Raw genomic sequence first — 23,901 nt, forward strand, 5'->3', positions numbered from 1 at the left:
AAAATGACAGGTTAGTGAAAGGGAGAATGACAGGTTATTGAAAGGAAGAATGACAGGTTAGTGAAGGTGGAATGACAGGTAAATGAAGCGGGAATGAAAGGTAAGTGGAGGGGAGAATGACCGGTTAGTGGAGGGGAGAATGACCGGTTAGTGGAGGGGAGAATGACCGGTTAGTGGAGGGGAGAATGACCGGTTAGTGGAGGGGAGAATGACCGGTTAGTGGAGGGGAGAATGACAGGTTAGTTAAAGGGAGACTGATAGGTTAGTGAAGGAGGAATGACAGATTAGTGGAGTGGGAATGTGAGATTAGTGGAGGGGAGAATGACACGTGAGTGAATGGGGGAATGACAGGTTAGTGAAGGGGAAATGACAGGTTAATGAAGTGGGAATGAGAGGTTAGTGGAAGGGAGAATAACAGGTTAGTGGAGGGTAGAATGACAGGTTAGTGGAGGGTAGAATGACAGGTTAGTGGAGGGGCGAATGACAGGTTAGTGGAGGGGCGAATGACAGGTTAGTGGAGGGGAGAATGACAGGTTAGTGGAGTGGAGAATGACAGGTTAGTAAAAGGGGCAATGACAGGTTAGTGACAGGGTTATGACAGGTTAGTGATTGAGGAATGACAGGTTAGTGGAGGGTAGAATGACAGGTTAGCGGAGGGGAGAATGACAGGTTAGTGGAGGGGTGCATGACAGGTTAGTATAGGGGGAATGACAGGTTAGTGGAGTGGGAATGTTAGATAAGTGGAGTGGAGAATGACAGGTTAGTGAAGGGGGAACGACAGGTTAGTGAAAGGGGTAATGAAAGGTTAGTGAAGGGGGAATAACAACTTAGGGGGAATGTTAGATTAAGCGGCGAGGAAAATGACAGGTTATTGAAAGGAAGAATGACAGGTTAGTGAAGGTGGAATGACCGGTTAGTGTAGCGGGAATGACCGGTTAGTGAAGCGGGAATGACCGGTTAGTGAAGTTGGAATGACCGGTTAGTGAAGGTGGAATGACCGGTTAGTGAAGGTGGAATGACAGGTTAGTGAAGTGGGAATGAAAGGTTAGTGGAGGCGATAATGACAGGTTAGTGAAGCGGGTATGAAAGGTTAGTGGAGGCGATAATGACAGGTTAGTGAAGGGGGAACGAATGGTTAGTGAAGGGAGAATGATAGGTTAGTGGAGGGGAGAATGACAGGTTAGTGGAGGGGAGAATGACAGGTTGGTGGAGGGGAGAATGACAGGTTAGTGGAGTGGGAATGTTAGATAAGTGGAGTGGAGAATGACAGGTTAGTAAAAGGGGCAATGACAGGTTAGTGACATGGTTATGACAGGTTAGTGGAGGGGAGAATGACAGGTTAGTGGAGGGGAGAATGACAGGTTAGTGAAGGGGGAATAACAACTTGGGGGAATGTTAGATTAAGTGGCGAGGAAAATGACAGGTTATTGAAAGGAAGAATGACAGGTTAGTGAAGGTGGAATGACCGGTTAGTGAAGTTGGAATGAACGGTTAGTGAAGTTGGAATGACCGGTTAGTGAATGTGGAATGACAGGTTAGTGAAGCGGGAATGAAAGGTTAGTGGAGGCGATAATGACAGGTTAGTGAAGCGGGTGTGAAAGGTTAGTGGAGGCGATAATGACAGGTTAGTGAAGGGGGAACGAATGGTTAGTGGAGGGGAGAATGACAGGTTAGTGGAGGGGAGAATGACAGGTTAGTGGAGGGGAGAATGACAGGTTAGTGGAGGGGAGAATGACAGGTTAGTGGAGGGGAGAATGACAGGTTAGTAAAAGGGGCAATGACAGGTTAGTTACAGGGTTATGACAGGTTAGTGATTGAGGAATGCCAGGTTAGTGGAGGGGAGAATGGCAGGTTAGTGGAGGGGAGAATGGCAGGTTAGTGGAGGGGAGAATGACCGGTTAGTGGAGGGGAGAATGACCGGTTAGTGGAGGGGAGAATGACCGGTTAGTGGAGGGGAGAATGACCGGTTAGTGGAGGGGAGAATGACCGGTTAGTGGAGGGGTGAATGACAGGTTATTGGATTGGGAATGTTAGATAAGTGGCGGGGAAAATGACAGGTTAGTGAAAGGGAGAATGACAGGTTATTGAAAGGGAGAATGATAGGTTAATGGAGGCAATTATGACAGGTTAGTGAAGGGGGAATGATAGGTTAGTGGCGGTGGAATGTTACATTAGTGGAGGGGAGAATGACTGGTTCGTGAAAGGGAGAAAGACAAGTTGCTGAAAGGGAGAATGATACGTTAATGAATCGGGAATGACAGTTTAGTGAAGGGGGAATGACAGGTTAGTGCAGGGGGAATGACAGGTCAGTGGAGTGGGAATGTTAGATAAGTGGCGAGAAAAATGACAGGTTAGTGAAAGGGAGAATGACAGGTTATTGAAAGGAAGAATGACAGGTTAGTGAAGGTGGAATGACAGGTTAGTGAAGGTGGAATGACAGGTTAGTGAAGGTGGAATGACAGGTTAGTGAACGTGGAATGACAGTTTAGTGGACGGGAGAATGACATGTTAGTGGAGGAGAAATGACAGGTTAGTGAAGGGGGGGAATGATAGATTAGTGAAGGTTTATGACAGGTTAGTGATTGAGGAATGACAGGTTAGTGGAGGGGAGAATGATAGGTTAGTGGAGGGGAGAATGACAGGTTAGTGGAGGGGAGAATGACAGGTTAGTGGAGGGGAGAATGACAGGTTAGTGTAGGGGGAATGACAGGTTAGTGGAGTGGGAATGTTAGATAAGTGGAGTGGAGAATGACAGTTTAGTAAAAGGGGCAATATCAGGTTAGTGACAGGGTTATGACAGGTTAGTGATTGAGGAATGACTGGTTAGTGAAAGGTAGAATGACAGGTTATTGAAAGGGAGAATGGTAGGTTAAGGCAGGGAGAATGATAGGTTAGTGAAGGTGGAATGACAGGTTAGTGAAGGGGGAATGAAAGGTTAGTGGAGGCGATATTGACAGGTTAGTGAAGGGGGAACGAAAGGTTAGTGAAGGGAGAATGATACGTTAGTGACTTGGGAATGACAGGTTAGTGGAGGAGAAATGACAGGTTAGTGGAGGAGAGAATGACAGGTTAATGAAAGGGAGAATGACACGTCAGTGAATGGGTAAAGAGAGGTTAGTGAACGGAGAACGTTAGATTAGTGAAGGGTGGAATGAAAGATTAGTGAAGGGTGGAATGAAAGATTAGTGAAGGGTGGAATGAAAGATTAGAGAACGGTGGAATGAAAGACTAGTGAAGGGTGGAATGAAAGGTTAGTGAAGAGTGGAATGACAGGTTAATGAAAGGGGAATGACAGTTTAGTGGAGGGGAGAATGACATGTTAGTGGAGGAGAGATGACAGGTCAGTGAAGGGGGGAAATGATAGATTAGTGAAGGAGAAAATGATAGGTTAGTAAAGGGGGAATGACAGGTTAGTGAAGGGGGAATGACAGGTTAGTGAAGAGGGAATGACAGGTTAGTGGAGTGGAAATGTTAGGTAAGTGGAGGGGAGAATGACAGGTTAGTGAAAGGGAGAATGACAGGTTAGTGAAAGGGAGAATGACAGGTTAGTGAAGGGGGTATGACAGGTTAGGGGAGGGGAGAATGATAGGTTAATGACCTTTGAATGACAGGTTAATGGACGGGTAATGCTATATTCGTGGCGCGGAGAATTACTGGTTAGTGAAATGGAGAATGTCAGGTTAGTGAAAGGAAGAATGATAGGTTCATGCAGGGAGAATGATAGGTTAGTGAAGGTGGAATGACAGGTTAGTGAAGGTCGAATGACAGGTTAGTGAAGGGGGAATGAAAGGTTAGTGAAGCGAGAATAACAGGTTAGTGAAGGGGGAATGGTAGTTTAGTGGAGTGGAGAATGACAGGTTAGTAAAAGGGGCAATGACAGGTTAGTGACAGGGGTATGACAGGTTAGTGATTGAGGAATGACAGGTTAGTGGAGGGGAGAATGACAGGTTAGTGGAGGGGAGAATGACAGGTTAGTGGAGGGGAGAATGACAGGTTAGTGTAGGGGGAATGACAGGTTAGTGGAGTGGGAATGTTAGATAAGTAGAGTGGAGAATGACAGGTTAGTGAAAGGGAGAATGACAGGTTAGTTAAGGGGCAATGACAGGTTAGTGAAGGGGGAATGACAGGTTAGTGAAGGGGGAATGATAGGTTAGTGGAGGGGGAATGACAGGTTAGTGAAGGGGGAATGACAGGTTAGTGGAGTGGGTATGTTAGATAAGAGGCGGGGAAAATGATAGGTTAGTGAAACGGAGAATGACAGGTTAGTTAAATCCAGAATGACATGTTAGTGGAGGGGAAAATGATAGGTTAATGAAGGGTGAATGACCGGTTAGTGGACGGGTAGTGTATGATTAGTGGCCTGGAGAATGACTGGTTAGTGAAAGGGAGAATGGTAGGTTAAGGCAGGGAGAATGATAGGTTAGTGAAGGTGGAATGAAAGGTCAGTGGAGGCGATATTGACAGGTTAGTGAAGGGGGAATGAAAGGTTAGTGAAGGGAGAATGATACGTTAATGAATCGGGAATGACAGGTTAGTGGAGGAGAGAATGACATGTTAGTGGAGGAGAGAATGACATGTTAGTGGAGGAGAGAATGACATGTTAGTGGAGGAGAGAATGACAGGTTAGTGGAGGAGAGAATGACAGGTTAGTGAAAGGGAGAATGACACGTCAGTGAATGGGTAAAGAGAGGTTAGTGAACGGAGAACGTTAGATTAGTGGAGGGGGAATAGACAGGTTAGTGAAGGGGAAATGACAGGTTAGTGAAGAGTGGAATGAAAGATTAGTGAAGGGTGGAATGAAAGGTTAGTGAAGAGTGGAATGACAGGTTAATGAAAGGGGAATGACAGTTTAGTGGAGGGGAGAATGACATGTTAGTGGAGGAGAAATGACAGGTCAGTGAAGGGGGGAAATGATAGATTAGTGAAGGAGAAAATGATAGGTTAGTAAAGGGGGAATGACAGGTTAGTGAAGGGGGAATGACAGGTTAGTGAAGAGGGAATGACAGGTTAGTGGAGTGGAAATGTTAGATAAGTGGAGGGGAAAATGACAGGTTAGTGAAAGGGAGAATGACAGGTTAGTGAAAGGGAGAATGACAGGTTAGTGGAGGGGAGAATGATAGGTTAATGACCTTTGAATGACAGGTTAGTGGACGGGTAATGCTATATTCGTGGCGCGGAGCATTGCTGGTTAGTGAAACGGAGAATGACAGGTTAGTTAAATCCAGAATGACATGTTAGTGGAGGGGAAAATGATAGGTTAATGAAGGGTGAATGACCGGTTAGTGGACGGGTAGTGTATGATTAGTGGCCTGGAGAATGACTGGTTAGTGAAAGGGAGAATGGTAGGTTAAGGCAGGGAGAATGATAGGTTAGTGAAGGTGGAATGAAAGGTCAGTGGAGGCGATATTGACAGGTTAGTGAAGGGGGAATGAAAGGTTAGTGAAGGGAGAATGATACGTTAATGAATCGGGAATGACAGGTTAGTGGAGGAGAGAATGACATGTTAGTGGAGGAGAGAATGACATGTTAGTGGAGGAGAGAATGACATGTTAGTGGAGGAGAGAATGACATGTTAGTGGAGGAGAGAATGACAGGTTAGTGGAGGAGAGAATGACAGGTTAGTGAAAGGGAGAATGACACGTCAGTGAATGGGTAAAGAGAGGTTAGTGAACGGAGAACGTTAGATTAGTGGAGGGGGAATAGACAGGTTAGTGAAGGGGAAATGACAGGTTAGTGAAGAGTGGAATGAAAGATTAGTGAAGGGTGGAATGAAAGGTTAGTGAAGAGTGGAATGACAGGTTAATGAAAGGGGAATGACAGTTTAGTGGAGGGGAGAATGACATGTTAGTGGAGGAGAAATGACAGGTCAGTGAAGGGGGGAAATGATAGATTAGTGAAGGAGAAAATGATAGGTTAGTAAAGGGGGAATGACAGGTTAGTGAAGGGGGAATGACAGGTTAGTGAAGAGGGAATGACAGGTTAGTGGAGTGGAAATGTTAGATAAGTGGAGGGGAAAATGACAGGTTAGTGAAAGGGAGAATGACAGGTTAGTGAAAGGGAGAATGACAGGTTAGTGGAGGGGAGAATGATAGGTTAATGACCTTTGAATGACAGGTTAGTGGACGGGTAATGCTATATTCGTGGCGCGGAGCATTGCTGGTTAGTGAAATGGAGAATGTCAGGTTAGTGAAAGGAAGAATGATAGGTTCATGCAGGGAGAATGATAGGTTAGTGAAGGTGGAATGACAGGTTAATGAAGGTGCAATGACAGGTTAGTGAAGGTGGAATGACAGGTTAGTGAAGGTGGAATGACAGGTTAGTGAAGGGGGAATGAAAGGTTAGTGAAGCAAGAATGACAGGTTAGTGAAGGGGGAATGGTAGTTTAGTGGAGTGGAGAATGACAGGTTAGTAAAAGGGGCAATGACAGGTTAGTGACAGGGTTATGACAGGTTAGTGATTGAGGAATGACAGGTTAGTGGAGGGGAGAATGACAGGTTAGTGGAGGGGAGAATGACAGGTTAGTGGAGGGGAGAATGACAGGTTAGTGGAGGGGAGAATGACAGGTTAGTGTAGGGGGAATGACTGGTTAGTGGAGTGGGAATGTTAGATAAGTGGAGTGGAGAATGTCAGGTTAGTGAAAGGGAGAATGACAGGTTAGTGAAGGGGGAATGACAGGTTAGTGGAGGGGAGAATGACAGGTTAGTGAAGGGGGAATGACAGGTTAGTGGAGTGGGTATGTTAGATAAGAGACGGGGAAAATGATAGGTTAGTGAAACGGAGAATGACAGGTTAGTTAAATCCAGAATGACATGTTTGTGGAGGGGAAAATGATAGGTTAATGAAGGGTGAATGATCGGTTAGTGGACGGGTAGTGTATGATTAGTGGCCTGGAGAATGACTGGTTAGTGAAAGGGAGAATGGTAGGTTAAGGCAGGGAGAATGATAGGTTAGTGAAGGTGGAATGAAAGGTTAGTGGAGGCGATATTGACAGGTTAGTGAAGGTGGAATGAAAGGTTAGTGAAGGGAGAATGATACGTTAATGAATCGGGAATGACAGGTTAGTGGAGGAGAGAATGACATGTTAGTGGAGGAGAGAATGACAGGTTAGTGGAGGAGAGAATGACAGGTTAGTGGAGGAGAGAATGACAGGTTAGTGAAAGGGAGAATGACACGTCAGTGAATGGGTAAAGAGAGGTTAGTGAACGGAGAACGTTAGATTAGTGGGGGGGAATAGACAGGTTAGTGAAGGGGAAATGACAGGTTAGTGAAGAGTGGAATGAAAGATTAGTGAAGGGTGGAATGAAAGATTAGTGAAGAGTGGAATGACAGGTTAATGAAAGGGGAATGACAGTTTAGTGGAGGGGAGAATGACATGTTAGTGGAGGAGAAATGAAAGGTTAGTGAAGGGGGCAAATGTTAGATTAGTGAAGGAGAAAATGATAGGTTAGTGAAGGGGGAATGACAGGTTAGTGAAGAGGGAATGACAGGTTAGTGGAGTGGGAATGTTAGATAAGTGGAGGGGAGAATGACAGGTTAGTGAAAGGGAGAATGACAGGTTAGTGAAAGGGAGAATGACAGGTTAGTGTATGCGAGAATGACAGGTTAGTGGAGGGGGAATGACAGGTTAGTGGAGGGGAGAATGATAGGTTAATGACCTTTGAATGACAGGTTAGTGGACGGGTAATGCTATATTCGTGGCGCGGAGAATTACTGGTTAGTGAAATGGAGAATGTCAGGTTAGTGAAAGGAAGAATGATAGGTTCATGCAGGGAGAATGACAGGTTAGTGAAGGTGGAATGACAGGTTAGTGAAGGTGGAATGACAGGTTAGTGAAGGGGGAATGACAGGTTAGTGAAGGGGGAATGACAGGTTAGTGAAGGGGCAATGACAGGTTAGTGAAGGGGGAATGACAGGTTAGTGAAGTGGGGAATGACAGGTTAGTGAAGGAGGAATGACAGGTAAATGAAGCGGGAATGAAAGGTAAGTGGAGGGGAGAATGACCGGTTAGTGGAGGGGAGAATGACCGGTTAGTGGAGGGGAGAATGACCGGTTAGTGGAGGGGAGAATGACCGGTTAGTGGAGGGGAGAATGACCGGTTAGTTAAAGGGAGACTGATAGGTTAGTGAAGGAGGAATGACAGATTAGTTGAGTGGGAATGTGAGATTAGTGGAGGGGAGAATGACACGTGAGTGAATGGGGGAATGACAGGTTAGTGAAGGGGAAATGACAGGTTAATGAAGTGGGAATGAGAGGTTAGTGGAAGGGAGAATAACAGGTTAGTGGAGGGTAGAATGACAGGTTAGTGGAGGGTAGAATGACAGGTTAGTGAAGGGGCAATGACAGGTTAGTGAAGGGGGAATGACAGGTTAGTGAAGTGGGGAATGACAGGTTAGTGGAGTGGAGAATGACAGGTTAGTAAAAGGGGCAATGACAGGTTAGTGACAGGGTTATGACAGGTTAGTGATTGAGGAATGACAGGTTAGTGGAGGGTAGAATGACAGGTTAGCGGAGGGGAGAATGACAGGTTAGTGGAGGGGTGCATGACAGGTTAGTATAGGGGGAATGACAGGTTAGTGGAGTGGGAATGTTAGATAAGTGGAGTGGAGAATGACAGGTTAGTGAAGGGGGAACGACAGGTTAGTGAAAGGGGTAATGAAAGGTTAGTGAAGGGGGAATAACAACTTAGGGGGAATGTTAGATTAAGTGGCGAGGAAAATGACAGGTTATTGAAAGGAAGAATGACAGGTTAGTGAAGGTGGAATGACTGGTTAGTGTAGCGGGAATGACCGGTTAGTGAAGCGGGAATGACCAGTTAGTGAAGTTGGAATGACCGGTTAGTGAAGTTGGAATGACCGGTTAGTGAAGGTGGAATGACCGGTTAGTGAAGTTGGAATGACCGGTTAGTGAAGGTGGAATGACAGGTTAGTGAAGTGGGAATGAAAGGTTAGTGGAGGCGATAATGACAGGTTAGTGAAGGGGGAACGAATGCTTAGTGAAGGGAGAATGATAGGTTAGTGGAGGGGAGAATGACAGGTTAGTGGAGGGGAGAATGACAGGTTAGTGTAGGGGGAATGACAGGTTAGTGGAGTGGGAATGTTAGATAAGTGGAGTGGAGAATGACAGGTTAGTAAAAGGGGCAATGACAGGTTAGTGACAGGGTTATGACAGGTTAGTGGAGGGGAGAATGACAGGTTAGTGGAGGGGAGAATGACAGGTTAGTGGAGGGGGAATAACAACTTGGGGGAATGTTAGATTAAGTGGCGAGGAAAATGACAGGTTATTGAAAGGAAGAATGACAGGTTAGTGAATGTGGAATGACCGGTTAGTGAAGTTGGAATGACCGGTTAGTGAAGGTGGAATGACAGGTTAGTGAAGCGGGAATGAAAGGTTAGTGGAGGCGATAATGACAGGTTAGTGAAGCGGGTGTGAAAGGTTAGTGGAGGCGATAATGACAGGTTAGTGAAGGGGGAACGAATGGTTAGTGGAGGGGAGAATGACAGGTTAGTGGAGGGGAGAATGACAGGTTAGTGGAGGGGAGAATGACAGGTTAGTGACAGGGTTATGACAGGTTAGTGATTGAGGAATGACAGGTTAGTGGAGGGGAGAATGGCAGGTTAGTGGAGGGGAGAATGGCAGTTTAGTGGAGGGGAGAATGACCGGTTAGTGGAGGGGAGAATGACCGGTTAGTGGAGGGGAGAATGACCGGTTAGTGGAGGGGAGAATGACAGGTTATTGGATTGGGAATGTTAGATAAGTGGCGGGGAAAATGACAGGTTAGTGAAAGGGAGAATGACAGGTTATTGAAAGGGAGAATGATAGGTTAATGGAGGCAATTATGACAGGTTAGTGAAGGGGGAATGATAGGTTAGTGGCGGTGGAATGTTACATTAGTGGAGGGGAGAATGACTGGTTCGTGAAAGGGAGAAAGACAAGTTACTGAAAGGGAGAATGATACGTTAATGAATCGGGAATGACAGGTTAGTGGAGGGGGAATGACAGGTTAGTGCAGGGGGAATGACAGGTCAGTGGAGTGGGAATGTTAGATAAGTGGCGAGAAAAATGACAGGTTAGTGAAAGGGAGAATGACAGGTTATTGAAAGGAAGAATGACAGGTTAGTGAAGGTGGAATGACAGGTTAGTGAAGGTGGAATGACAGGTTAGTGAAGGTGGAATGACAGGTTAGTGAACGTGGAATGACAGTTTAGTGGACGGGAGAATGACATGTTAGTGGAGGAGAAATGACAGGTTAGTGAAGGGGGGGAATGATAGATTAGTGAAGGTTTATGACAGGTTAGTGATTGAGGAATGACAGGTTAGTGGAGGGGAGAATGATAGGTTAGTGGAGGGGAGAATGACAGGTTAGTGGAGGGGAGAATGACAGGTTAGTGGAGGGGAGAATGACAGGTTAGTGGAGTGGGAATGTTAGATAAGTGGAGTGGAGAATGACAGTTTAGTAAAAGGGGCAATATCAGGTTAGTGACAGGGTTATGACAGGTTAGTGATTGAGGAATGACTGGTTAGTGAAAGGTAGAATGACAGGTTATTGAAAGGGAGAATGGTAGGTTAAGGCAGGGAGAATGATAGGTTAGTGAAGGTGGAATGACAGGTTAGTGAAGGGGGAATGAAAGGTTAGTGGAGGCGATATTGACAGGTTAGTGAAGGGGGAATGAAAGGTTAGTGAAGGGAGAATGATACGTTAATGATTTGGGAATGACAGGTTAGTGGAGGAGAAATGACAGGTTAGTGGAGGAGAGAATGACAGGTTAGTGAAAGGGAGAATGACACGTCAGTGAATGGGTAAAGAGAGGTTAGTGAACGGAGAACGTTAGATTAGTGAAGGGTGGAATGAAAGATTAGTGAAGGGTGGAATGAAAGATTAGTGAAGGGTGGAATGAAAGATTAGTGAAGGGTGGAATGAAAGATTAGAGAACGGTGGAATGAAAGACTAGTGAAGGGTGGAATGAAAGGTTAGTGAAGAGTGGAATGACAGGTTAATGAAAGGGGAATGACAGTTTAGTGGAGGGGAGAATGACATGTTAGTGGAGGAGAGATGACAGGTCAGTGAAGGGGGGAAATGATAGATTAGTGAAGGAGAAAATGATAGGTTAGTAAAGGAGGAATGACAGGTTAGTGAAGGGGGAATGACAGGTTAGTGAAGAGGGAATGACAGGTTAGTGGAGTGGAAATGTTAGATAAGTGGAGGGGAGAATGACAGGTTAGTGAAAGGGAGAATGACAGGTTAGTGAAAGGGAGAATGACAGGTTAGTGAAGGGGGTATGACAGGTTAGGGGAGGGGAGAATGATAGGTTAATGACTTTTGAATGACAGGTTAATGGACGGGTAATGCTATATTCGTGGCGCGGAGAATTACTGGTTAGTGAAATGGAGAATGTCAGGTTAGTGAAAGGAAGAATGATAGGTTCATGCAGGGAGAATGATAGGTTAGTGAAGGTGAAATGACAGGTTAGTGAAGGTGGAATGACAGGTTAGTGAAGGTCGAATGACAGGTTAGTGAAGGGGGAATGAAAGGTTAGTGAAGCGAGAATAACAGGTTAGTGAAGGGGGAATGGTAGTTTAGTGGAGTGGAGAATGACAGGTTAGTAAAAGGGGCAATGACAGGTTAGTGACAGGGGTATGACAGGTTAGTGATTGAGGAATGACAGGTTAGTGGAGGGGAGAATGACAGGTTAGTGGAGGGGAGAATGACAGGTTAGTGTAGGGGGAATGACAGGTTAGTGGAGTGGGAATGTTAGATAAGTAGAGTGGAGAATGACAGGTTAGTGAAAGGGAGAATGACAGGTTAGTTAAGGGGCAATGACAGGTTAGTGAAGGGGGAATGACAGGTTAGTGAAGGGGGAATGATAGGTTAGTGGAGGGGGAATGACAGGTTAGTGAAGGGGGAATGACAGGTTAGTGGAGTGGGTTTGTTAGATAAGAGGCGGGGAAAATGATAGGTTAGTGAAACGGAGAATGACAGGTTAGTTAAATCCAGAATGACATGTTAGTGGAGGGGAAAATGATAGGTTAATGAAGGGTGAATGACCGGTTAGTGGACGGGTAGTGTATGATTAGTGGCCTGGAGAATGACTGGTTAGTGAAAGGGAGAATGGTAGGTTAAGGCAGGGAGAATGATAGGTTAGTGAAGGTGGAATGAAAGGTCAGTGGAGGCGATATTGACAGGTTAGTGAAGGGGGAATGAAAGGTTAGTGAAGGGAGAATGATACGTTAATGAATCGGGAATGACAGGTTAGTGGAGGAGAGAATGACATGTTAGTGGAGGAGAGAATGACATGTTAGTGGAGGAGAGAATGACATGTTAGTGGAGGAGAGAATGACATGTTAGTGGAGGAGAGAATGACAGGTTAGTGGAGGAGAGAATGACAGGTTAGTGAAAGGGAGAATGACACTTCAGTGAATGGGTAAAGAGAGGTTAGTGAACGGAGAACGTTAGATTAGTGGAGGGGGAATAGACAGGTTAGTGAAGGGGAAATGACAGGTTAGTGAAGAGTGGAATGAAAGATTAGTGAAGGGTGGAATGAAAGATTAGTGAAGAGTGGGATGACAGGTTAATGAAAGGGGAATGACAGTTTAGTGGAAGGGAGAATGACATGTTAGTGGAGGAGAAATGAAAGGTTCGTGAAGGGGGCAAATGTTAGATTAGTGAAGGAGAAAATGATAGGTTAGTGAAGGGGGAATGACAGGTTAGTGAAGAGGGAATGACAGGTTAGTGAAGAGGGAATGACAGGTTAGCGGAGTGGGAATGTTAGATAAGTGGAGGGGAGAATGACAGGTTAGTGAAAGGGAGAATGACAGGTTAGTGAAAGGGAGAATGACAGGTTAGTGAAAGGGAGAATGACAGGTTAGTGTATGGGAGAATGACAGGTTAGTGGAGGGGGAATGACAGGTTAGTGGAGGGGAGAATGATAGGTTAATGACCTTTGAATGACAGGTTAGTGGACGGGTAATGCTATATTCGTGGCGCGGAGAATTACTGGTTAGTGAAATGGAGAATGTCAGGTTAGTGAAAGGAAGAATGATAGGTTCATGCAGGGAGAATGACAGGTTAGTGAAGGTGGAATGACAGGTTAGTGAAGGTGGAATGAAAGGTTAGTGAAGGGGGAATGACAGGTTAGTGAAGGGGGAATGACAGGTTAGTGAAGGGGGAATGACAGGTTAGTGAAGCGAGAATGACAGGTTAGTGAAGGGGGAATGACAGGTTAGTGAAGGGGGAATGACAGGTTAGTGAAGTGGGGAATGACAGGTTAGTGAAGGAGGAATGACAGGTAAATGAAGCGGGAATGAAAGGTAAGTGGAGGGGAGAATGACCGGTTAGTGGAGGGGAGAATGACCGGTTAGTGGAGGGGAGAATGACCGGTTAGTGGAGGGGAGAATGACCGGTTAGTGGAGTGGAGAATGACAGTTTAGTTAAAGGGACAATAATAGGTCAGTTAAAGGGAGAATGACAGGTTAGTGAAAGGGAGACTGATAGGTTAGTGAAGGAGGAATGACAGATTAGTGGAGTGGGAATGTGAGATTAGTGGAGGGGAGAATGACACGTGAGTGAATGGGGGAATGACAGGTTAGTGAAGGGGAAATGACAGGTTAATGAAGTGGGAATGAGAGGTTAGTGGAAGGGAGAATAACAGGTTAGTGGAGGGTAGAATGACAGGTTAGTGGAGGGTAGAATGACAGGTTAGTGGAGGGGAGAATGTCAGGTTAGTGGAGGGGAGAATGTCAGGTTAGTGGAGGGGAGAATGACAGGTTAGTGGAGGGGAGAATGACAGGTTAGTGGAGGGGAGAATGACAGGTTAGTGGAGGGGAGAATGACAGGTTAGTGGAGGGGAGAATGACAGCTTAGTGGAGGGGAGAATGACAGCTTAGTGGAGGGGAGAATGACAGCTTAGTGGAGGGGAGAATGACAGGTTAGTGGAGGGGAGAATGACAGGTTAGTAAAAGGGGCAATGACAGGTTAGTGACAGGGTTATGACAGGTTAGTGATTGAGGAATGATAGGTTAGTGGAGGGTAGAATGACAGGTTAGTGGAGGGGTGCATGACAGGTTAGTGGAGGGGTGCATGACAGGTTAGTGGAGGGGGAATGACAGGTTAGTGGAGTGGGAATGTTAGACAAGTGGAGTGGAGAATGACAGGTTAGTGAAGGGGGAACGACAGGTTAGTGAAAGGGTGAATGAAAGGTTAGTGAAGGGGGAATAACAACTTAGGGGGAATGTTAGATTAAGTGGCGAGGAAAATGACAGGTTATTGAAAGGAAGAATGACAGGTTAGTGTAGCGGGAATGACCGGTTAGTGAAGCGGGAATGACCGGTTAGTGAAGGTGGAATGACCGGTTAGTGAAGGTGGAATGACCGGTTAGTGAAGGTGGAATGACAGGTTAGTGAAGTGGGAATGAAAGGTTAGTGGAGGCGATAATGACAGGTTAGTGAAGCGGGTATGAAAGGTTAGTGGAGGCGATAATGACAGGTTAGTGAAGGGGGAACGAATGGTTAGTGGAGGGGAGAATGACAGGTTAGTGGAGGGGAGAATGACAGGTTAGTGGAGGGGAGAATGACAGGTTAGTGGAGGGGAGAATGACAGGTTAGTGTAGGGGGAATGACAGGTTAGTGGAGTGGGAATCTTAGATAAGTGGAGTGGAGAATGACAGGTTAGTAAAAGGGGCAATGACAGGTTAGTGACAGGGTTATGACAGGTTAGTGGAGGGGAGAATGACAGGTTAGTGGAGGGGAGAATGACAGGTTAGTGGAGGGGAGAATGACAGGTTAGTGGAGGGGAGAATGACAGGTTAGTGGAGGGGAGAATGACAGGTTAGTGAAGGGGGAATAACAACTTAGGGGGAATGTTAGATTAAGTGGCGAGGAAAATGACAGGTTATTGAAAGGAAGAATGCCAGGTTAGTGAAGGTGGAATGACCGGTTAGTGAAGGTGGAATGACCGGTTAGTGAAGGTGGAATGACCGGTTAGTGAAGGTGGAATGACCGGTTAGTGAAGGGGGAACGAATGGTTAGTGAAGGGAGAATGACAGGTTAGTGAAGAGGAGAATGACAGGTTAGTGGCGGTGGAATGTTATATTAGTGGAGGGGAGAATGACTGGTTAGTGAAGGGGAGAATGACAAGTTACTGAAAGGGAGAATGACAGGTTAGTGAAGGGGGAATGACAGGTTAGTGAAAGGGAGAACATCAGGTTAGCGAAAGGGAGAATGACAGGTTAGTGAAAGGGAGAATGATATCTTAATGAAAGGGGAATGACTGGATCGTGAAAGGGAGAATGATAGCTTAATGAAGGGGGAATGACTGATTTGTGAAAGGGGGAATGACAGGTTAGTGATGGGGGATCGATAGATTAGTGCTGGGGGAATGTTATATTAGTGGAGGGGAGAATGACAGGTTAGTGAAAGGGAGAATCATAGGTTAGTGAAGGGGGAATAAGAGGTTAGTGAAGGGGGAACAACAGGTTAGTGAAAGGGGGAATGAAATGTTAGTGAAGGGGGAATAACACCTTAGGGGGAATGTTATTTTGGTAGAGAGGGAATAACAGGTTAGTGAATGGGAGAATGACTGGTTGATGGAGGGGAAATGACAGGTTAGTGAAGGCGGAATGACAGGTTAGTGAAAGAGGAATGACAGGTTAATGAAGTGGGAATGAGAGGTTAGTGGAGGGGAGAATGACAGGTTAGTGGAGGGGAGAATGACAGGTTAGTGGAGGGGAGAATGACAGGTTAGTGGAGGGGAAAATGACAGGTTAGTGGAGGGGAGAATGACAGGTTAGTGGAGGGGTGAATGACAGGTTATTGGATTGGGAATGTTAGATAAGTGGCCGGGAAAATGACAGGTTAGTGAAAGGGAGAATGACAGGTTATTGAAAGGGAGAATGATAGGTTAGTGGAGGCAATAATGACAGGTTAGTGAAGGGGGAATGACAGGTTATTGGCGGTGGAATGTTACATTAGTGGAGGGGAGAATGACTGGTTCGTGAAAGGGAGAAAGACAAGTTACTGAAAGGGAGAATGATACGTTAATGAATCGGGAATGACAGGTTAGTGAAGGGGGAATGACAGGTTAATGCAGGGGGAATGACAGGTTAGTGGAGAGGGAATGTTAGATAAGTGGCGAGAAAAATGACAGGTTAGTGAAAGGGAGAATGACAGGTTATTGAAAGGAAGAATGACAGGTTAGTGAAGGTGGAATGACAGGTTAGTGAACGTGGAATGACAGGTTAATGAAAGGGGAATGACAGTTTACTGGACGGGAGAATGACATGTTAGTGGAGGAGAAATGACAGGTTAGTGAAGGGGGGGAATGATAGATTAGTGAAGGTTTATGACAGGTTAGTGATTGAGGAATGACAGGTTAGTGGAGGGGGGAATGACAGGTTAGTGTAGGGGGAATGACAGGTTAGTGTAGGGGGAATGACAGGTTAGTGGAGTGGGAATGTTAGATAAGTGGAGTGGAGAATGACAGTTTAGTAAAAGGGGCAATGACAGGTTAGTGACAGGGTTATGACAGGTTAGTGATTGAGGAATGACTGGTTAGTGAAAGGGAGAATGACAGGTTATTGAAAGGGAGAATGGTAGGTTAAGGCAGGGAGACTGATAGGTTAGTGAAGGTGGAATGACAGGTTAGTGAAGGGGGAATGAAAGGTTAGTGGAGGCGATATTGACAGGTTAGTGAAGGGGGAATGAAAGGTTAGTGAAGGGAGAATGATACGTTAATGAATTGGGAATGACAGGTGAGTGGAGGAGAGAATGACATGTTAGTGGAGGAGAAATGACATGTTAGTGGAGGAGAAATGACATGTTAGTGGAGGAGAAATGACATGTTAGTGGAGGAGAGAATGACAGGTTAGTGAAAGGGAGAATGACACGTCAGTGAATGGGTAAAGAGAGGTTAGTGAACGGAGAACGTTAGATTAGTGGAGGGGGAATAGACAGGTTAGTGAAGGGTGGAATGAAAGATTAGTGAAGGGTGGAATGAAAGATTAGAGAAGGGTGGAATGAAAGATTAGAGAAGGGTGGAATGAAAGATTAGTGAAGGGTGGAATGAAAGATTAGTGAAGGGTGGAATGAAAGATTAGTGAAGGGTGGAATGAAAGATTAGTGAAGGGTGGAATGAAAGGTTAGTGAAGAATGGAATGACAGGTTAATGAAAGGGGAATGACAGTTTAGTGGAGTGGAGAATGACAGGTTAGTGAAGGGGGAACGACAGGTTAGTGAAAGGGTGAATGAAAGGTTAGTGAAGGGGGAATAACAACTTAGGGGGAATGTTAGATTAAGTGGCGAGGAAAATGACAGGTTATTGAAAGGAAGAATGACAGGTTAGTGTAGCGGGAATGACCGGTTAGTGAAGCGGGAATGACCGGTTAGTGAAGGTGGAATGACCGGTTAGTGAAGGTGGAATGACCGGTTAGTGAAGGTGGAATGACAGGTTAGTTAAGTGGGAATGAAAGGTTAGTGGAGGCGATAATGACAGGTTAGTGAAGCGGGTATGAAAGGTTAGTGGAGGCGATAATGACAGGTTAGTGAAGGGGGAACGAATGGTTAGTGGAGGGGAGAATGACAGGTTAGTGGAGGGGAGAATGACAGGTTAGTGGAGGGGAGAATGACAGGTTAGTGTAGGGGGAATGACAGGTTAGTGGAGTGGGAATCTTAGATAAGTGGAGTGGAGAATGACAGGTTAGTAAAAGGGGCAATGACAGGTTAGTGACAGGGTTATGACAGGTTAGTGGAGGGGAGAATGACAGGTTAGTGGAGGGGAGAATGACAGGTTAGTGGAGGGGAGAATGACAGGTTAGTGGAGGGGAGAATGACAGGTTAGTGAAGGGGGAATAACAACTTAGGGGGAATGTTAGATTAAGTGGCGAGGAAAATGACAGGTTATTGAAAGGAAGAATGCCAGGTTAGTGAAGGTGGAATGACCGGTTAGTGAAGGTGGAATGACCGGTTAGTGAAGGTGGAATGACAGGTTAGTGAATGGGGAACGAATGGTTAGTGAAGGGAGAATGACAGGTTAGTGAAGAGGAGAATGACAGGTTAGTGGCGGTGGAATGTTATATTAGTGGAGGGGAGAATGACTGGTTAGTGAAGGGGAGAATGACAAGTTACTGAAAGGGAGAATGACAGGTTAGTGAAGGGGGAATGACAGGTTAGTGAAAGGGAGAACATCAGGTTAGCGAAAGGGAGAATGACAGGTTAGTGAAAGGGAGAATGATATCTTAATGAAAGGGGAATGACTGGATCGTGAAAGGGAGAATGATAGCTTAATGAAGGGGGAATGACTGATTTGTGAAAGGGGGAATGACAGGTTAGTGATGGGGGATCGATAGATTAGTGCTGGGGGAATGTTATATTAGTGGAGGGGAGAATGACAGGTTAGTGAAAGGGAGAATCATAGGTTAGTGAAGGGGGAATAAGAGGTTAGTGAAGGGGGAACAACAGGTTAGTGAAAGGGGGAATGAAATGTTAGTGAAGGGGGAATAACACCTTAGGGGGAATGTTATTTTGGTAGAGAGGGAATAACAGGTTAGTGAATGGGAGAATGACTGGTTGATGGAGGGGAAATGACAGGTTAGTGAAGGCGGAATGACAGGTTAGTGAAGGAGGAATGACAGGTTAATGAAGTGGGAATGAGAGGTTAGTGGAGGGGAGAATGACAGGTTAGTGGAGGGGAGAATGACAGGTTAGTGGAGGGGAGAATGACAGGTTAGTGGAGGGGAGAATGACAGGTTAGTGGAGGGGAGAATGACAGGTTAGTGGAGGGGGGAATGACAGGTTAGTGGAGGGGTGAATGACAGGTTATTGGATTGGGAATGTTAGATAAGTGGCCGGGAAAATGACAGGTTAGTGAAAGGGAGAATGACAGGTTATTGAAAGGGAGAATGATAGGTTAGTGGAGGCAATAATGACAGGTTAGTGAAGGGGGAATGACAGGTTATTGGCGGTGGAATGTTACATTAGTGGAGGGGAGAATGACTGGTTCGTGAAAGGGAGAAAGACAAGTTACTGAAAGGGAGAATGATACGTTAATGAATCGGGAATGACAGGTTAGTGAAGGGGGAATGACAGGTTAATGCAGGGGGAATGACAGGTTAGTGGAGAGGGAATGTTAGATAAGTGGCGAGAAAAATGACAGGTTAGTGAAAGGGAGAATGACAGGTTATTGAAAGGAAGAATGACAGGTTAGTGAAGGTGGAATGACAGGTTAGTGAACGTGGAATGACAGGTTAATGAAAGGGGAATGACAGTTTACTGGACGGGAGAATGACATGTTAGTGGAGGAGAAATGACAGGTTAGTGAAGGGGGGGAATGATAGATTAGTGAAGGTTTATGACAGGTTAGTGATTGAGGAATGACAGGTTAGTGGAGGGGGGAATGACAGGTTAGTGTAGGGGGAATGACAGGTTAGTGTAGGGGGAATGACAGGTTAGTGGAGTGGGAATGTTAGATAAGTGGAGTGGAGAATGACAGTTTAGTAAAAGGGGCAATGACAGGTTAGTGACAGGGTTATGACAGGTTAGTGATTGAGGAATGACTGGTTAGTGAAAGGGAGAATGACAGGTTATTGAAAGGGAGAATGGTAGGTTAAGGCAGGAAGACTGATAGGTTAGTGAAGGTGGAATGACAGGTTAGTGAAGGGGGAATGAAAGGTTAGTGGAGGCGATATTGACAGGTTAGTGAAGGGGGAATGAAAGGTTAGTGAAGGGAGAATGATACGTTAATGAATTGGGAATGACAGGTTAGTGGAGGAGAGAATGACATGTTAGTGGAGGAGAAATGACATGTTAGTGGAGGAGAAATGACATGTTAGTGGAGGAGAAATGACATGTTAGTGGAGGAGAAATGACAGGTTAGTGGAGGAGAGAATGACAGGTTAGTGAAAGGGAGAATGACACGTCAGTGAATGGGTAAAGAGAGGTTAGTGAACGGAGAACGTTAGATTAGTGGAGGGGGAATAGACAGGTTAGTGAAGGGTGGAATGAAAGATTAGTGAAGGGTGGAATGAAAGATTAGAGAAGGGTGGAATGAAAGATTAGAGAAGGGTGGAATGAAAGATTAGTGAAGGGTGGAATGAAAGATTAGTGAAGGGTGGAATGAAAGGTTAGTGAAGAATGGAATGACAGGTTAATGAAAGGGGAATGACAGTTTAGTGGAGTGGAGAATGACATGTTAGTGGAGGAGAAATGACAGGTCAGTGGAGGGGGGAAATGATAGATTAGTGAAGGAGAAAATGATAGGTTAGTAAAGGGGGAATGACAGGTTAGTGAAGGGGGAATGACAGGTTAGTGAAGAGGGAATGACAGGTTAGTGGAGTGGAAATGTTAGATAAGTGGAGGGGAGAATGACAGGTTAGTGAAAGGGAGAATGACAGGTTAGTGTATGGGAGAATGACAGGTTAGTGAAGGGGGTATGACAGGTTAGTGGAGGGGAGAATGATAGGTTAATGACCTTTGAATGACAGGTTAGTGGACGGGTAATGCTATATTCGTGGCGCGGAGAATTACTGGTTAGTGAAATGGAGAATGTCAGGTTAGTGAAAGGAAGAATGATAGGTTCATGCAGGGAGAATGATAGGTTAGTGAAGGTGGAATGACAGGTTAGTGAAGGTGGAATGACAGGTTAGTGTATGGGAGAATGACAGGTTAGTGAAGGGGGTATGACAGGTTAGTGGAGGGGAGAATGATAGGTTAATGACCTTTGAATGACAGGTTAGTGGACGGGTAATGCTATATTCGTGGCGCGGAGAATTACTGGTTAGTGAAATGGAGAATGTCAGGTTAGTGAAAGGAAGAATGATAGGTTCATGCAGGGAGAATGATAGGTTAGTGAAGGTGGAATGACAGGTTAGTGAAGGTGGAATGACAGGTTAGTGAAGGGGGAATGACAGGTTAGTGAAGGGGGAATGACAGGTTAGTGAAGGGGGAATGAAAGGTTAGTGAAGCGAGAATGACAGGTTAGTGAAGGGGGAATGGTAGTTTAGTGGAGTGGAGAATGACAGGTTAGTAAAAGGGGCAATGACAGGTTCGTGGAGGGGAGAATGACAGGTTCGTGGAGGGGAGAATGACAGGTTAGTGGAGGGGAGAATGACAGGTTAGTGGAGGGGAGAATGACAGGTTAGTGTAGGGGGAATGACAGGTTAGTGGAGTGGGAATGTTAGATAAGTGGAGTGGAGAATGACAGGTTAGTGAAAGGGGGAATGACAGGTTAGTGAAGGGGGAATGACAGGTTAGTGAAGGGGGAATGACAGGTTAGTGGAGGGGAGAATGACACGTTAGTGAAGGGGGAATGACAGGTTAGTGGAGTGGGTATGTTAGATAAGAGGCGGGGAAAATGATAGGTTAGTGAAACGGAGAATGACAGGTTAGTTAAATCCAGAATGACATGTTAGCGGAGGGGAAAATGATAGGTTAATGAAGGGTGAATGACAGGTTAGTGGACGGGTAGTTTATGATTAGTGGCCTGGAGAATGACTGGTTAGTGAAAGGGAGAATGGTAGGTTAAGGCAGGGAGAATGATAGGTTAGTGAAGGTGGAATGAAAGGTTCGTGGAGGCGATATTGACAGGTTAGTGAATGGGGAATGAAAGGTTAGTGAAGGAAGAATGATACGTTAATGAATCGGGAATGACAGGTTAGTGGAGGAGAGAATGACATGTTAGTGGAGGAGAGAATGACATGTTAGTGGAGGAGAGAATGACATGTTAGTGGAGGAGAGAATGACATGTTAGTGGAGGAGAGAATGACAGGTTCGTGGAGGTGAGAATGACAGGTTCGTGGAGGTGAGAATGACAGGTTAGTGAAAGGGAGAATGACACGTCAGTGAATGGGTAAAGAGAGGTTCATGAACGGAGAACGTTAGATTAGTGGAGGGGGAATAGACAGGTTAGTGAAGGGGAAATGACAGGTTAGTGAAGAGTGGAATGAAAGATTAGTGAAGGGTGGAATGAAAGGTTAGTGAAGAGTGCAATGACAGGTTAATGAAAGGGGAATGACAGTTTACTGGAGGGGAGAATGACATGTTAGTGGAGGAGAAATGACAGGTTAGTGAAGGGGGGAAATGATAGTTTAGTGAAGGAGAAAATGACAGGTTAGTGAAGGGGGAATAACAGGTTAGTGAAGGGGGAATGACAGGTTAGTGAAGGGGGAATGACAGGTTAGTGGAGGGGAGAATGACAGGTTAGTGGAGGGGAGAATGACAGGTTAGTAAAAGGGGCTATGACAGGTTAGTGACAGGGTTATGACAGGTTCGTGATTGAGGAATGACAGGTTAGTGGAGGGTAGAATGACAGGTTAGTGGAGGGGTGCATGACAGGTTAGTGGAGGGGTGCATGACAGGTTAGTGTAGGGGGAATGACAGGTTAGTGGAGTGGGAATGTTAGATAAGTGGAGTGGAGAATGACAGGTTAGTGAAGGGGGAACGACAGGTTAGTGAAAGGGGGAATGAAAGGTTAGTGAAGGGGGAATAACAACTTAGGGGGAATGTTAGATTAAGTGGCGAGGAAAATGACAGGTTATTGAAAGGAAGAATGATCGGTTAGTGTAGCGGGAATGACCGGTTAGTGAAGCGGGAATGACCGGTTAGTGAAGGTGGAATGACCGGTTAGTGAAGGTGGAATGACCGGTTAGTGAAGGTGGAATGACCGGTTAGTGAAGTGGGAATGAAAGGTTAGTGGAGGCGATAATGACAGGTTAGTGAAGCGGGTATGAAAGGTTAGTGGAGGCGATAATGACAGGTTAGTGAAGGGGGAACGAATGGTTAGTGAAGGGAGAATGACAGGTTAGTGGAGGGGAGAATGACAGGTTAGTGGAGGGGGTATGACAGGTTAGTGGAGGGGAGAATGATAGGTTAATGACCTTTGAATGACAGGTTAGTGGACGGGTAATGCTATATTCGTGGCGCGGAGAATTACTGGTTAGTGAAATGGAGAATGTCAGGTTAGTGAAAGGAAGAATGATAGGTTCATGCAGGGAGAATGATAGGTTAGTGAAGGTGGAATGACAGGTTAGTGAAGGTGGAATGACAGGTTAGTGTATGGGAGAATGACAGGTTAGTGAAGGGGGTATGACAGGTTAGTGGAGGGGAGAATGATAGGTTAATGACCTTTGAATGACAGGTTAGTGGACGGGTAATGCTACATTTGTGGCGCGGAGAATTACTGGTTAGTGAAATGGAGAATGTCAGGTTAGTGAAAGGAAGAATGATAGGTTCATGCAGGGAGAATGATAGGTTAGTGAAGGTGGAATGACAGGTTAGTGAAGGTGGAATGACAGGTTAGTGAAGGGGGAATGACAGGTTAGTGAAGGGGGAATGAAAGGTTAGTGAAGCGAGAATGATAGGTTAGTGACGGGGGAATGGTAGTTTAGTGGAGTGGAAATTACAGGTTAGTAAAAGGGGCAATGACAGGTTCGTGGAGGGGAGAATGACAGGTTCGTGGAGGGGAGAATGACAGGTTAGTGGAGGGGAGAATGACAGGTTAGTGTAGGGGGAATGACAGGTTAGTGGAGTGGGAATGTTAGATAAGTGGAGTGGAGAATGACAGGTTAGTGAAAGGGGGAATGACAGGTTAGTGAAGGGGGAATGACAGGTTAGTGGAGGGGAGAATGACAGGTTAGTGAAGGGGGAATGACAGGTTATTGGAGTGGGTATGTTAGATAAGAGGCGGGGAAAATGATAGGTTAGTGAAACGGAGAATGACAGGTTAGTTAAATCCAGAATGACATGTTAGTGGAGGGGAAAATGATAGGTTAATGAAGGGTGAATGACAGGTTAGTGGACGGGTAGTGTATGATTAGTGGCCTGGAGAATGACTGGTTAGTGAAAGGGAGAATGGTAGGTTAAGGCAGGGAGAATGATAGGTTAGTGAAGGTGGAATGAAAGGTTCGTGGAGGCGATATT

Source organism: Carcharodon carcharias, chromosome 12, assembly GCF_017639515.1.
Source record: "Carcharodon carcharias isolate sCarCar2 chromosome 12, sCarCar2.pri, whole genome shotgun sequence".
In the NCBI taxonomy this organism is placed as follows: Eukaryota; Metazoa; Chordata; class Chondrichthyes; order Lamniformes; family Lamnidae; genus Carcharodon; species Carcharodon carcharias.